This window comes from Ovis canadensis, chromosome 6 (genome assembly GCF_042477335.2).
Source record: "Ovis canadensis isolate MfBH-ARS-UI-01 breed Bighorn chromosome 6, ARS-UI_OviCan_v2, whole genome shotgun sequence".
In the NCBI taxonomy this organism is placed as follows: domain Eukaryota; kingdom Metazoa; phylum Chordata; class Mammalia; order Artiodactyla; family Bovidae; genus Ovis; species Ovis canadensis.
In genome coordinates, this window is record NC_091250.1 from 18049463 (window position 1) to 18064590 (window position 15128).

The following is a 15128-nucleotide window of genomic DNA, read 5'->3' on the forward strand; positions in this document are numbered from 1 at the left end:
GCTTTTGAATATGCTATCTAGGTTGGTCATAACTTTTTTTCCATGGAGTAAGCGTCTTTTAATTTCATGGCTGCAGTCACCATCTACAGTGATTTTGGAGCCCCCAAAAATAAAGTCTGACACTGTTTCCACTGTTTCCCCATCTATTCCCCATGAAGTGATGGGACTGGATGCCATGATCTTCGTTTTCTGAATGTTGAGCTTTAAGCCAACTTTTTCACTCTCCTCTTTCACTTTCATCAAGAAGCTTTTTAGCTGCTCTTCACTTTCTGCCATAAAGGTGGTGTCATCTGGATACCTGAGGTTATTGATATTTCTCCTGGCAATCTTGATTCCAGCTTGTGTTTCTTCCAGTCCAGCATTTCTCATGATGTACTCTGCATATAAGTTAGATAAGCAGGGCGACAATATACAGCCTTGACGTACACCTTTTCCTATTTGGAACCAGTCTGTTGTTCCATGTCCAATTCTAACTGTTGCTTCCTGACCTGCACACAGATTTCTCAAGAGGCAGGTTAGGTCGTCTGGTATTCCCGTCTCTTTCAGAATTTTCCACAGTTTATTGTGATCCACACAGTCAAAGGCTTTTGCATAGTCAATAAAGCAGAAATAGATGTTTTTCTGGAACTCTCTTGCTTTTTCCATGATCCAGCGGATGTTGGCAATTTGATCTCTGGTTCCTCTGCCTTTTCTAAAACCAGCTTGAACATCAGGAAGTTCACAGTTCATGTATTGCTGAAGCCTGGCTTGGAGAATTTTGAGCATTACTTTACTAGCATGTGAGATGAGTGCAATTGTGCGGTAGTTTGAGCATTCTTTGGCGTTGCCTTTCTTTGGGATTGGAATGAAAACTGACTTTTCCAGTCCTGTGGCCACTGCTGAGTTTTCCAAATTTGCTGGCATATTGAGTGCAGCACTTTCACAGCATCGTCTTTCAGGATTTGAAATAGCTCAACTGGAATTCCATCACCTCCACTAGCTTTGTTCATAGTGATGCTTTCTAGGGCCCACTTGACTTCACATTTCAGGATTTCTGGCTCTAGATTAGTGATCACATCATCATGATTATCTGGGTCGTGAAGATCTTTTTTGTACAGTTCTTCCGTGTATTCTTGCCACCTGTTCTTAATATCTTCTGCTTCTGTTAGGTCCATACCATTTCTGTCCTTTATTGAGCCCATCTTTGCATGAAATGTTCCCTTGGTATCTCTAATTTTCTTGAAGAGATCTCTAGTCTTTCCCATTCTGTTGTTTTCCTCGATTTCTTTGCATTGATCACTGAAGAAGGCTTTCTACAGAATGATCTCTGTTTGTCTCCAAGACAAACCATTCAATATCACAGTTATCCAAGTCTATGCCCCAACCAGTAATGCTGAAGAAGCTGAAGTTGAACAGTTCTATGAAGACCTACAAGACCTTTTTGAACTAACACCCCCAAAAGATGTCCTTTTCATTACAGGGGACTGGAATGCAAAAGTAGGAAGTCAAGAAACACCTGCAGTAACAGGCAAATTTGTCCTTGGAATGCAGAATGAAGCAGGGCAAAGACTAATAGAGTTTTGCCAAGAAAACACACTGGTCATAGAAAACACCCACTTCCAACAACACACGAAAAGACTACAGATAAATATCACCAGATGGTCAACACCGAAATCAGATTGATTATATTCTTTGCAGCCAGAGATGGAGAAGCTCTATACAGTCAGCAAAAACAAGACCAGGAGCTGACTGTGGCTCAGATCATGAACTCCTTATTACCAAATTCAGACTTAAATTGAAGAAAGTAGGGAAAACTGCTAGACCATTCAGGTATGACCTAAATCAAATCCCTTATGATTATACAGTGGAAGTGAGAAATAGATTTAAGGGCCTAGATCTGATAGATAGAGTGCCTGATGAACTATGGAATGAGGTTCATGACATTGTACAGGAGACAGGGATCAAGACCATACCGTCCCCATGGAAAAGAAATGCAAAAAAGCAAAATGGGTGTCTGGGGAGTCCTTACAAATAGCTGTGAAAAAGAAAGGTATAGATGGATTTATTTTCTATTTATTTTCCAACAGTTTTGAAATTTGATTATGCTACTTAAAACATTTTAATTTATTTTAAAATTTAGCATAAAGTTACTTAAATTGATGAACTCCATGTGAGGACAAATTGCAGTCAATTCCTAATTATCCATGTGCCACTGAATTCACAAAGTATTTAATCTATACTTGATTTTTTTTTCATCCAAATGGGACTCCCCTGGTCACTAAGAACACACTGTGGCTGCTTCAATCAATCCCTCCATCAAAAAATGTAGTTATGTATAATATTTATTTGGAAGTGTGAGTTCAGCATCGTAGGAAAATCTTGAGAGATGTGAACGATTCTGACCCTGCCTGCCACAGGAAAAACCAGACTAACAGATGACAAAATACTGTACAAATGACAAACTGGCTATGACTAAAGAGGCAAACTTCAGGGAACAAACTCTAGAGATGAACAAATGCCCAGTAACAATGTTAGATTCATTCATTCTTAAAGTATATACATAGTGTCCACTATGTCATATATTCACTGTACTCACTATGCTCAGAGCTAAAGATGACAGAAGGGAATGTCAAGCAAGGCAAAATAGCGATGACTTTTTTTAGTTCAGTAAAGAAAATAGACAATGATATTACAATCAAGTGTGATGATAGCTATGACAGCACAGGATCTTATTATTATTTGGTTTCACTTTTTCTTCCATTCAATGTGAATTTTATAACAGTATTTTATTAACTTCTATATCTCTAAAACCTAGCATACTGCCAGTAAGCAAACTGTAACTGATAAGTGCTTGTTGAATGATTTTCTTCTCCAATCATTTCCAAATTCCACTAGTTTAGTGTTAGTGTTAATAGTGCTAATAGCTCAGTCATGCCCAACTCTTTGTGACCCCATGAACTGCAGCCCACCAGGCTGTGCTGTACATGAGATTTTCCAGGCCAAGGATACTGGAGTGGGTTGCCATTTCCTTCTCCAGGGAATCTTCCCAACCCAGGGGTTGACCCCGGGTGTCCTGTACTGCAGGCAGATTCTTTACTGACTGAGCTACAAGGGAAGCCCCAACTAGTTTGCCCACATTTAAATGTTTCCATTATATCCTCCCACTGGAGCCCTCTTATTCCAGTGGGGTACATCTTCTCACTGCCCACCCACTCACTTTTCACTGATCGTGCTGTCTCCTTCCCAAGACCCTTCAGTGTCTTTCAGTGACTTTAGACTAATATACAGCGGTCCTATGTTGGGTTATAAAGCTCTTTATTTTCTAAGTCTTGATGCAATCACAACCTCACTTCACTTCATCATCCCCTATTGCTCTAACCACATCTTTGTCTATTCCTCAAACACTCTATCCATCTCCATATCAGGATTTTTGCAGCTTTATTCCCACCGGTTGAAAGCCCTCTGTCCCAGCGTCGTTAGGTATCTGCATCTTTTCATTCAGGCTTCTCTTCACACATTATGTCATCAGAGAGACCATCCCTGACTTCCCCAGCTAGAGTAGCCCTCTATTCTCATCTTTCTCTATGCCTTTACCCCTTCTTTTTCCCTTAACAGTCATCACTACCTGACATTATTGAATATCTGTCGTGCTCCAGGAATAATTCTAGATGATAGGTATACTGGTATGAACAAACAAACAAACAAAATACCTACTTGGAGCCTACATTTTAGAGGGAGGAAAGAGATATTAATTTTTTAAGATGAATTAACTTGCATATCATATGGTTGTAAGCACTGTATAGTAAAACAAAGCAGGGGAAAGACTAAGAGCACTAGGAATTGAGGGAGAAATTTTAAATAAGGAAATTAGAGATGCTGATCTGATTATTAGTATGATAGTTAGATAGTGACAAGCAGATCCCTGACCCAGTCCCATGCTTCAGGGTTCCTCATATTTTGAACCCCCTTGAAATGTTCCAAGTTCCTAACATTTAGAATTTCCTGGGGCCCAGGTGTCCCATGGAGGGACTTGAACTGTGGGTCCAATCTCTTCTCTTTGAAGCATTATCTAACTTCCCAACCTAGGCATAGGGTTGACAAGGTGCTTCAAGGGATCTGAGCCTCTAAGGTCATCCTGTGGGTCTCACAATCAAGCTGCAATATGAGGAGGATGGCCTGATAAGCAGTGACTTCAACTGGCCTGTGTAGCATTTCTTCCTTGGGTCATAAGGGACTGGACCACCCGAATAGGGCTGACCTACTGATTTGATGTGACTCTAACATAGATCAGGCATTGAACTATGAATCTTCATTTGCACTGATTGGACAGGAAACAAACTCTTTATTGACGAATCACTTTCCTCACCTGGGCCCATGACTTTTGCAATCCATTTCCTAATCAAATGATTTCTATAGACAAAGGATCCACAATAAATATTTCCACATGCCCTACCAGCAGCCTTGGCAGTTATCTCTAACTGCATAAAAATTACCCCAAAACTTAGCGGTATAAGACTACTATTATCTCAAGAATATGTGAGTCAAGAATTTGGATAGGACATAGCAGGAATTACTTGTCTCAGAAAGCTTGTTAGACTTGAAAGCTGAATCAAAATTTTCTGAAAGTTTGCTCTCTCAAACATCTGCTAGGTTGTGCTCCAGCACTTATACATAGCATGGCCTCTCCTCGTGGTTTGGGCTGGTTCAAAAAATAGAAGCTGAGTTCTAAAGTCTTGGGTCCAAAGAAATCCAAGAAGAAACCATTGGTAGTCTAGCCTTGAAGTGTTGATGTTTCTATTTGTTGAGGTATTTACAAAGGCATGCCAGTTTCGAGGGGTTGAATAGATTCTGCCTCAGGACTTCCCAGGTGGTTAGTGGCTAAGACTCCATACTTCCACAGCAAGGGACACAGGTTCCAACCCTGCTTGGGGAACTAAGATCCCACATGCTGGTAGTGTGGTTAAAGAATAAAAAGGTTCTGCCTCTAGCCAGGTTCTGGAAGAGGACGAAGGAGTGGAAATAGTGCTATTTCATTTTAGAAAAAGTATAATCTGCCATTGAAAGCTTTATTGAAAACCTTGCCTTTGAACAAGGAATTGACATGACATTTGAACAAAGGGAAACACTTTTCAGAAAAGGCAGGGGCAGAACTCTTCAGATGGGAGCATGGGTGACACATTCAAGGAAGAGCCAGGGCACCAGTGTCATAGAGCACCATATAACTACTCTCTCTCTGAAGGCCTGCCACCTCCCTGTTCAAGCTATTCACAAAGGACAGGGCTTTGTCCTCTCTCAAGTCTTAGGGAAAGCTTTTCCAGCCCAAGCAATGTCCTCATTCTGGCTACTTTGGGCAATTTATATCTTAGTGTGGAAGTAGGAAAAACAACTGTCGTGCGACTCGGAGACATAATATTCTGACCAACGCATAGATCAAAGCTTCCATTAAAACTTTAAATAAGCTTTAATTAGTTTATGACATGACTTACATCCATACAAATAAGGCAATTTAATGTGAAATACAGATTTTTGTCAATTTAGTTTCTATATCATGTCTTTTTAAAATGCGGTGACAAATTTTTATCAAGCATATCTATCTTCTTAAAGTCACACAACAAGCCAATTTTTTCAGACTTTAAAGATGCAGCTCTGGATTCCTCTAGTGGTCCAGTGAAATGCATACTTTCATTGCAGAAGTGCATGGGTTCAGTCTCTCATAGAGGAATCAAGATCCCACATGCTGCACAGTGCAGAAAAAAGAGAGAAAAAGCATTTTAAAACATTGGCAGCTTACTCTTCTTTATTGAATACAGTTGTTTGTACATGGAAAATTATTGCTACTTCTCAAATCAAGTTGTATCAGTGGGAGCATGTTTTGCTGACTACAATAAAATTGTCTAGATCAAGTTAAAAAACTTGTTAATATAAATTTGTTTAGATATGTTAGCAAAATTTCTCAATCTTTGTTTATATAAATTGAAAATAATTTGTTATGGGAACTATTAGCATCCTAAATATGTCTTGAGTATCATATTTTAAGTAATATTCTTATTGAGAACCTAAATACAACAAATAGATTTTCTCAGGAAAAATGTCTACTAATACAATGTCAAGGAATTTTCATATTTTGTGCATTGGGGAAAAAATAATGCATTCTTCAGAAGGTAAAATGATCTTATAAAAGTAACCACAGATCATTCAAAGCTTACAAGATATCTAAAAGTCAAGAAGAGATTAGACTTTACATATCCAAAAGAGCTTAGAGTTTCTAAAAGATATGGACAGGATTCCCTAGCTCTAGAAAGGAAAATTTTACGTTTTAAAAATCGAGCAGATGGAAAATCTCTGAAGTGTCTGTCTGGAAATTGCATCTAGACATCCATGAGTGAAAAGAAAATCGGGTAAGGTGAACTGTGAGACCATTTTCCACATAAATTTTGCAGTCAGTGACTGTCATTAAAAATGGGGGCTCAGAGGAGGATCAAGACTGCAGAGCGGGAGAATGTGGAACTCAACTCCTCCCATGAACACATCAAAAATAATATTATTTGTGAAACAATTCTCGTGGAAAACTAACTGCAAACTGGCAGAAGATCTGTACAACAAAACCTGAAAGAAAGATAACCATATAACTAGATAGGATGGAAAAAAAAGTCACCCTTGAATGATTATCAGTTTAAAGCTAGTAGATATAGTTATGGATCGATATACTTGAACTCCATGGTAACCAGAAATCAATACCATATAATAGGTTAACAAAAATAAAGGAACTCAAGTATACCACAAAAAAATAATAATAAAGTAAAATCACAAAAGGGAAAACTAAAAGAAGAAGAAATGAACGAAGAAAAGCTACAAAAACAACTGGAAAGCTAGGCGTATATGGGAGTAATACATACCTACAAATCATTGCTTTAAATGCCAATAGAATAAATGCTCCAATCAAAATACATAGAACGGCAGACTGAATAAGAAAATAAGAACCTACAATATGTCACATACAAGAGACCATTTCAAGGAAAAAGGCACATGGATTGAAAGTGAGGGGGTGGAAAAATATATTTCATACAAAAAGAAACAAGAAAGGGAGAATAGTGAATACTTATATCAAATGAAATAGAATTTAGAACAATGTCCATAAAAAAAAAAGAAAAGCATTATATAATGATAAAGGGATCAATAGAAGAAGAGGATATTACACTCACTAACATATATCCACTCAATGTAGGAGCACCTAAATATATAAAGCAGATGTGAACAGACATAAGAAATAAATTGATAATAGGAAACTTTAATAACAGGAAACTTTAACACCCTGCTGACATCAATGGACAGATCATTCAGGCAGAAAATAGATGAGGCAGCTGAGATCCTAAATAACACAATAGACCAGGTGAACTTAATTGATATATGCAGGACACTATATCTAAAAAAAATAAAAATAAAAAAATTAGAAAATTAGAAAATGCCACTTTTTACAAGCATGTGTGAAATGTTCCATATGGTTTCTAGAACAGACCACATACTATGTTCAAAATAAGCCTCAACAAATATAAGAGGATGGAATTTGCTTCCAGCATCTACTCTGATCACAATAGTATGAAATCAACCACAGGAAGGAAAAAGGAAAAGAAAGAATAGTTGGAGACTAAAAAATATTTTACTAGAATGTCAGTGGGTCAATGATGAAGTCAAGGAAGAAATAAGAATATATAGCTTAAGACAAAGGATAATGAAAACACCTTGAAAAATCTATGTGATGCAGCAAAAGCAGTTCTAAGAGGGAATTTCATAGTGAAACAGGCCTTCCTCAAGAAACAAGAAAAATCTCCTTCCTAAAATACCAACTAAAACAACTAGCAAAAGAAAAACAAACAAGCAAAACCCAAAGTCAGCAGAGGGAAGGAAATAATAAATATCAGTGAGGAAATAAATAAAATGGAGCTTAAAAAACAGAAAAGATCAATAAAACCATAACTGGTTCTTAGAAAGGGCAAACTTTTGTTAGTTTTCTAACAAACTTCTGGCCAGACTCAATAACAAAAGAGAGAGGATCAAAATAAACAAAACTAGAAATGAAAGATGAGAAATAACAACTGATATCACAGAAACACACACAAAAAACCATAAAAGAATATTATGAACAATTTGCTGTTGTTCAGTCACTCAGTCATGTCTGACTCTTTGTGGTACCATGGAATGTAGCATGCCAGCCTTCCCTACCTTCACCATCTACTAGAGCTTGCTCAAACTCATGCCTATCAAGTTGTTGATGTCATACAAACATTTCATTCTCGGCGGTCCCCTTCTTTTCCTGCCTTCAATCTTTCCCAGTATCAGGGTCTTTTCTAATGAGTCAGATCTTTGCATCAGGTGACCAAAATATTTGAGGTTCAGCTTCAGCATCAGTCCTTCCAACGAATACTCATGATTGATTTCCTTTAGGATTGACAAATTTGTTCTCTTTGAAGTTCAAGGGACTCTCAAGAGTCTTCCCCAGCAACACAGTTCAAAAGCATCAATCCTTTGATGCTCAGCCTTCCTTATGGTCCAACTCTCACATCCATACATGACTACTGGAAAAAACATACCTTAATGTCTCTACTTTTAATATGCTATTTAGGTTTGTTATAGCTATTCTTCCAAGGAGCAAGCATCTTTTAATTTCATGGATGCAGTCACCATCTGCAGTGAGTTTGGAGCCCAAGAAAATAAGTCTTCAGGTTTTTCATTGTTTCCCCAGCTATGTGCCATGAAGAGATGGGACCAGATGCCAAGATTTTAGTTTTTTGAATGTTGAGTTTTAAGACAGCTTTTTCACTCTCCTCTTTCATTTTCATCAAGACGCTCTTCAGTTCCTCTTCCATTTCTGCCATAAGGGTGGTATCATCTGCATATCTGAGGTTACTGATATTTCTCCTGAAATCTTGATTCCAGTCTGTGCTTCAGCTAGTCTGGCGTTTTCTACATATAAGATAAATAAGCAGAGTGACAATATACAGCCCTGGTGTACTCCTTTCTCAATTAGGAACCAGTCTGTTCTTCCATGTGCGGTTCTAACTGATGCTTCTTGCCTGCATACAGATTTCTCAGGAGGCCAGAAAGGTAGTCTGGTATTCCTATTTCTTGAAGAATTTTCCACAGTTTGTTGTGAGCCACACAGTCAAAGATTTTAATGTAGACATTGAAGCAGAAGTAGATGTTTTTCTGGAATTTTTTTGGTTTTTCTATGATCTAATGGAAAGCGGGTAGTTTGATCTCTGGTTCCTCTGCTTTTTCCAAATCCTGGTTGAACATCTGGAATCCTGGTTCTTTGTTCATGCACTGCTGAAGCCTAGCTTGGAGAACTTTGAGCATTACCTTGCTAGCATGTGAAATGAGTGCAATTATGCAGCAGTTTGAACATTATTTGGCATTGTCTTTCTTTGAGAAGGAATGAAAACTGAACTTTCCCAGTCCTGTAGCCACTGCTGAGTTTTCCAAATTTAATGGTATATTGAGTGCAGCAATTTCACAGCATCATCTTTTAGGATTATAAATAGGTCAACTGAAATTCCATTACCTCCACTGGCTTTGTTTGTAGTGATGCTTCCTAAGACCCACTTGACTTCACATTTTAGGATGTCTGGCTCTAGATGAGTGATCAAACCATCATGGCTATCTAGGTCATGAAGATTTTTTGTAGAGTCCATCTGTGTATTCTTGCCACCTCTTCTTAATATCTTCTGCTTCAGTTCAGTTCAGTCGCTCAGTCGTGTCTGACTCTTTGCAGCCCCATGGACTGCAGCATGCCAGGCCTCCCTGTCCATCACCAACTGCTGCAGTTTACTAAAACAAATATCCACTTAGTGATGCCAGCCAACCATCTCATCCTCTGTTGTCCCCTTCTCCTCCTGCCTTCAAACTTTCCCGGAATCAGGGTCTTTTCCAATGAATCAGTTCCTCTCATCAGGTGGCCAAAGTATTGGAGTTTCAGCTTCAACATCAGCCCTTCCAATAAATATTCAGGACTTATTTCCTTTAGGATGGACTGGTTGGATCTCCTTGCAGTCCAAGGGACTCTCAAGAGTCTTCTCCAACACCACAGTTCAAAAGCATCAATTCTTCAGTGCTCAGCTTTCTTTATAGTCCAACTCTCACATGCATACACGACTACTGGAAAAACCATAGCTTTGACTAGACAGACCTATTTTGGCAAGGTAATGTCTCTGTTTTTAATATGCTGTATAGGTTGGTCATATTTTTTTCTTTCAAGGAGCAAGTATCTTAATTTCATGGCTGCAGTCACCATCTACAGTGATTTCGGAGCCCAAAAACAAAGTCTGTCACTGTTTTCATTGTTTCCTCATATATTTTCCATGAAGTGATAGGACCAGATGCCATGATCTTAGTTTTCTGAATGTTGAATATTAACCCAACTTTTTCTCTATCCTCTTTCACTTTCAAGAAGCTCTTCAGTTCTTCGCTTTCTGCCATAAGGGTGGTGTCATCTTCATATCTGAGGTTATTGATATTTCTCCCAGCCAGGCTGTGACGGTGCAGGAATGGCCGAGAGGAGCTACCCTGCGTCCAAGTTCAGGGGCAGCAGCCTAGAGGAGCTACCCTGCGTCCGAGGTCAGGGGCGGCCGGGAGGAGCATCCCAAGGAGCAGTGGCTGCCCAGGCACAGGAGGGCCTAGAGGAGCTATCCCACGTTGCAGGTCAGGAATGGTGGCGATAAGGAGATACCCTTCGTCCAAGGTAAGGAGCAGCAGCTATGCTTTGCTGGAACAGCCGTGAAGAGATACGCCATGCCCAAGGTCAGAGAAACCCAAGTAAGATGGTAGGTGTTGCAAGAGGGCATCAGAGGGCAGACGCACTGAAACCACACTCACAGAAAACTAGTTAATCTAATCACACTAGGACCACAGCCTTGTCTAACTCAATGAAACCAAGCCATGCCCGCAGGGCAACCCAAGACAGGCAGGTCATGGTGGAGAGGTCTGACAGAATGTGGTACACTGGAGAAGGGAATGGAAAACCACTTCAGTATTCTTGCCTTGAGAACCCCATGAACAGTATGAAAAGGCAAATTGATAGGATACCAAAAGAAGAACTCCCCAGGTCATTAGGTGCCCAATATGCTACTGGAGATCAGTGGAGAAATGACTCCAGAAAGAATGAAGGGATGGGGCCAAAGCAAAAACAATACTCAGTTGTGGATGTGACTGGTGATAGAAGTAAGATCCAATGCTATAAAGAGCACTATTGCATAGGAACCTGGAATGTCAGGTCCATGAACTGAGGCAAATTGGAAGTGGTCAAACAAGAGATGGCAAGGGTGAACGTCGACATTCTAGGAATCAGCGAACTAAAATAGACTGGAATGGGTGAATTTAACTCAGATGACCATTATATCTACTACTGCGGGCAGGAATCCCTCAAAGAAATGGAGTAGCCATCATGGTCAACAAAAGAGTCTGAAATGCAGTACTTGGGTGCAGTCTCAGAAAAGACAGAATGATCTCTGTTCATCTCCAAAGCAAACCATTCAATATCACATTTATCCAAGTCTATGCCTCAACCAGAAAAGCTGACGAAGCTGAAGTTGAACAGTTTTATGAAGACCTACAAGACCTTTTAGGACTAACACCCCAAAAAGATGTCCTTTTCATTATAGGAGACTGTAGGTTGAATGTCCCGACCAAAAGGCAAAGACTGGCTGAATGGATACAAAAACAAGATCCCTATATATGCTGCCTACAAGAGATCCACCTGAAAACAAGGGACACATACAGACTGAAAGTGAAGGGCTGGAAAAAGATATTCCACGCAAATAGAGATCAAAAGAAAAAAGGAGTAGCAATACTCATATCCGATAAAATAGACTTTAAAACAGAGGCTGTGAAAAGAGACAAAGAAGGCCACTACGTAATGATCAAAGGATCAATCCAAGAAGAAGATATAACAATTATAAATATACATGCACCAACATAGGAGCACTCCAATATGTAAGACAAATGCTAACAAGTATGCAAGGGGAAATTAACAGTAACACAATAATAGTGGGAGACTTTAATACCCCATTCACATCTATGGACAGATCAACTAAACAGAAAATTAACAAAGAAATGCAAACTTTAAATGCTACAATAGACCAGTTAGACCTAATTGATATATATAGACATTTCACCCCCAAACAATGAATTTCACCTTTTTCTCAAGTGCGCACAGAACCTTCTCCAGGATAGATCACATCCTGGGCCATAAACCTAACCTTGACAAATTCAAAAAAACCAAAATCATTCCAAGCATCTTTTCTGACCATAATGCATTAAGACTAGATGTCAACTACAGGAGAAAAACTATTAAAAATTCCAACATATGGAGGCTGAACAAACGCTTCTGAATAACCAACAAATCACAGAATAAATCATTATAGGGGACTGGAATGCAAAAGTAGGAAGTCAAGAAACACCTGGAGTAACAGGCAAATTTGTCCTTGGAATGCAGAATGAAGCAGGGCAAAGGCTAATAGAGTTTTGCCAACAAAATGCACTGGTCATAGCAAACACCCTCTTCCAACAACACAAGAGAAGACTCTACACATGGACATCACCAGATGGTCAACACCAAAATCAGATTCATTATACTCTTTGTAGCCAAAGTTGGAGAAGCTCTATACAGTCAACAAAAACAAGACTGGGAGCTGACTGTGGCTCAGATCATGAACTCCTTATTACCAAATTCAGACTCAAATTGAAGAAAGTAGGGAAAACTGCTAGACCATTCAGGTATGACTTAAATCAAATCCCTTATGATTATACAGTGGAAGTGAGAAATAGATTTAAGGGCCTAGATCTGATAGATAGAGTGCCTGATGAATTATGGGCTGAGGTTCGTGACATTGTACAGGAGACAGGGATCAAGACCATCCCCATAGAAAAGAAATGCCAAAAACAAAATGGCTCTCTGGGGAGGCCTTATAAATAGCTGTGAAAAGGAGAGAGGTGAAAAGCAAAGGAGAAATGGAAGGATATAAGCATCTGAATGCAGAGTTCCAAAGAATAGCAAGAAGAGATAAGAAAGCCTTCTTCAGCAATCAATGCAAAGAAATAGAGGAAAACAACAAAATGGGAAAGACTAGAGATCTCTTCAAGAAAATTAGGGACACCAAGGGAACATTTCATGCAAAGATGGGCTCGATAAAGGACAGAAATGGTACGGACCTAACAGAAGCAGAAGATATTAAGAAGAGGTGGCAAGAATACACGAAAGAACTGTACAAAAAAGATCTTCACGACCCAGATAATCATGATGATGTGATCACTAATCTAGAGCCAGACATTTTGGAAAGTGAAGTCAAGTGGGCCTTAGAAAGCATCACTACAAACAAAGCTAATGGAGGTGATGGAATTCCAGTTGAGCTGTTTTAAACACTGAAAGATGATGCTGTGAAAGTGCTGCACTCAATATGCCAGCAAATTTAGAAAACTCAGCAGTGGCCACAGGACTGGAAAAGGTAAGTTTTCATTCCAATCCCAAAGAAAGGCAATGCCAAAGAATACTCAAACTACCGCACAATTGCACTCATCTCACATGCTAGTAAAGTAATGCTCAAAAATCTCCAAGCCAGGCTTCAGCAATACGTGAACCATGAACTACCTGATGTTCAAGCTGGTTTTAGAAAAGAGATCAAATTTCCAACATCCACTGGATCATGGAAAAAACAAGAGAGTTCCAGAAAAACATCTATTTCTGCTTTATTGACTATGCCAAAGCCTTTGACTGTGGATCACAATAAACTGTGTAAAATTCTGAAAGAGATGGGAATACCAGACCACCTGACTTGCCTCTTGAGAAATCTGTATGCAGGTCAGGAAGCAACAGTTAGAATTGGACATGGAACAACAGACTGGTTCCAAATAGGAAAAGGAGTACATCAAGGCTGTATATTGTCCCCCTGCTTATTTAACTTATATGCAGAGTACATCATGAGAAATGCTGGACTGGAAGAAACACAAGCTGGAATGAGGATTGCTGGGAGAAATATCAATAACCTCAGATATGCAGATGACACCACCCTTATGGCAGAAAGTGAAGAGCAGCTAAAAAGCCTCTTGATGAAAGTGAAAGAGGAGAGCAAAAAAGTTGGCTTAAAGCTCAACATTCAGAAAACGAAGATCATAACATCTGGTCCCATCACTTCATGGGAAATAGATGGAGAAACAGTGGAAACAGTTTCAGATTTATTTTTTTTTGGGGGGGGGTGGCTCCCAAATAACTGCAGATGGTGACTGCAGCCATGAAATTAAAAGACGCTTACTCCTTGGAAGAAAAGTTATGATCAAACTAGATAGTATATTCGAAAGCAGAGACATTATTTGCCAACTAAGGTCCATCTAGTCAAGGCTATGGTTTTTCCAGTGGTCGTGTATGGATGTGAGAGTTGGACTGTGAAGAAGGCTGAGTGCCAAATAATTGATGCTTTTGAACTGTGGTGTTGGAGAAGACTCTTAAGAGTCCCTTGGACTGCAAGGAGATCCAACCTGTCCATTCTGAAGATCAGCCCTGGGATTTCTTTGGAGGGAATGATGCTAAAGGTGAAGCTCCAGTACTTTGGCGACCTCATGCGAAGAGTTGACTCATTGGAAAAGACTCTGATGCTAGGAGGGATTGGAGGCAGGAGGAGAAGGGGACGACAGAGGATGAGATGGCTGGATGGCATCATTGACTTGATGGACGTGAGTCTGAGTGAACTCGGGGAGATGGTGATGGACAGGGAGGCCTGGTGTGCTGTGATTCATGGGGTCACAAAGAGTCGGACACGACTGAGCGACTGAACTGAATTGAATCTTGGTTCCAGTTTGTGCTTCATCCAGTCCAGCATTTTTCATGATGTACTCTGCATATAAGTTAAATAAGCAGGATGACAATATACAGCCTTGACATACTCCTTTCCCAGTTTGGAACCAGTCTGTTGTTCCATGTCCAGTTCTAACTGTTGCTTCCTGACCTGCATACAGATTTCTCAGGAGATGGGTCAGGTGGTCTGATATTCCCATCTGTTTAAGAATTTTCCACAGTTTGTTGTGATTCACACAGTCAAACGCTTTGGCATAATCAAAGGCTTTTGGCCAAAGCTTCTATTAGGTCCGTACCATTTTGTCCTTTA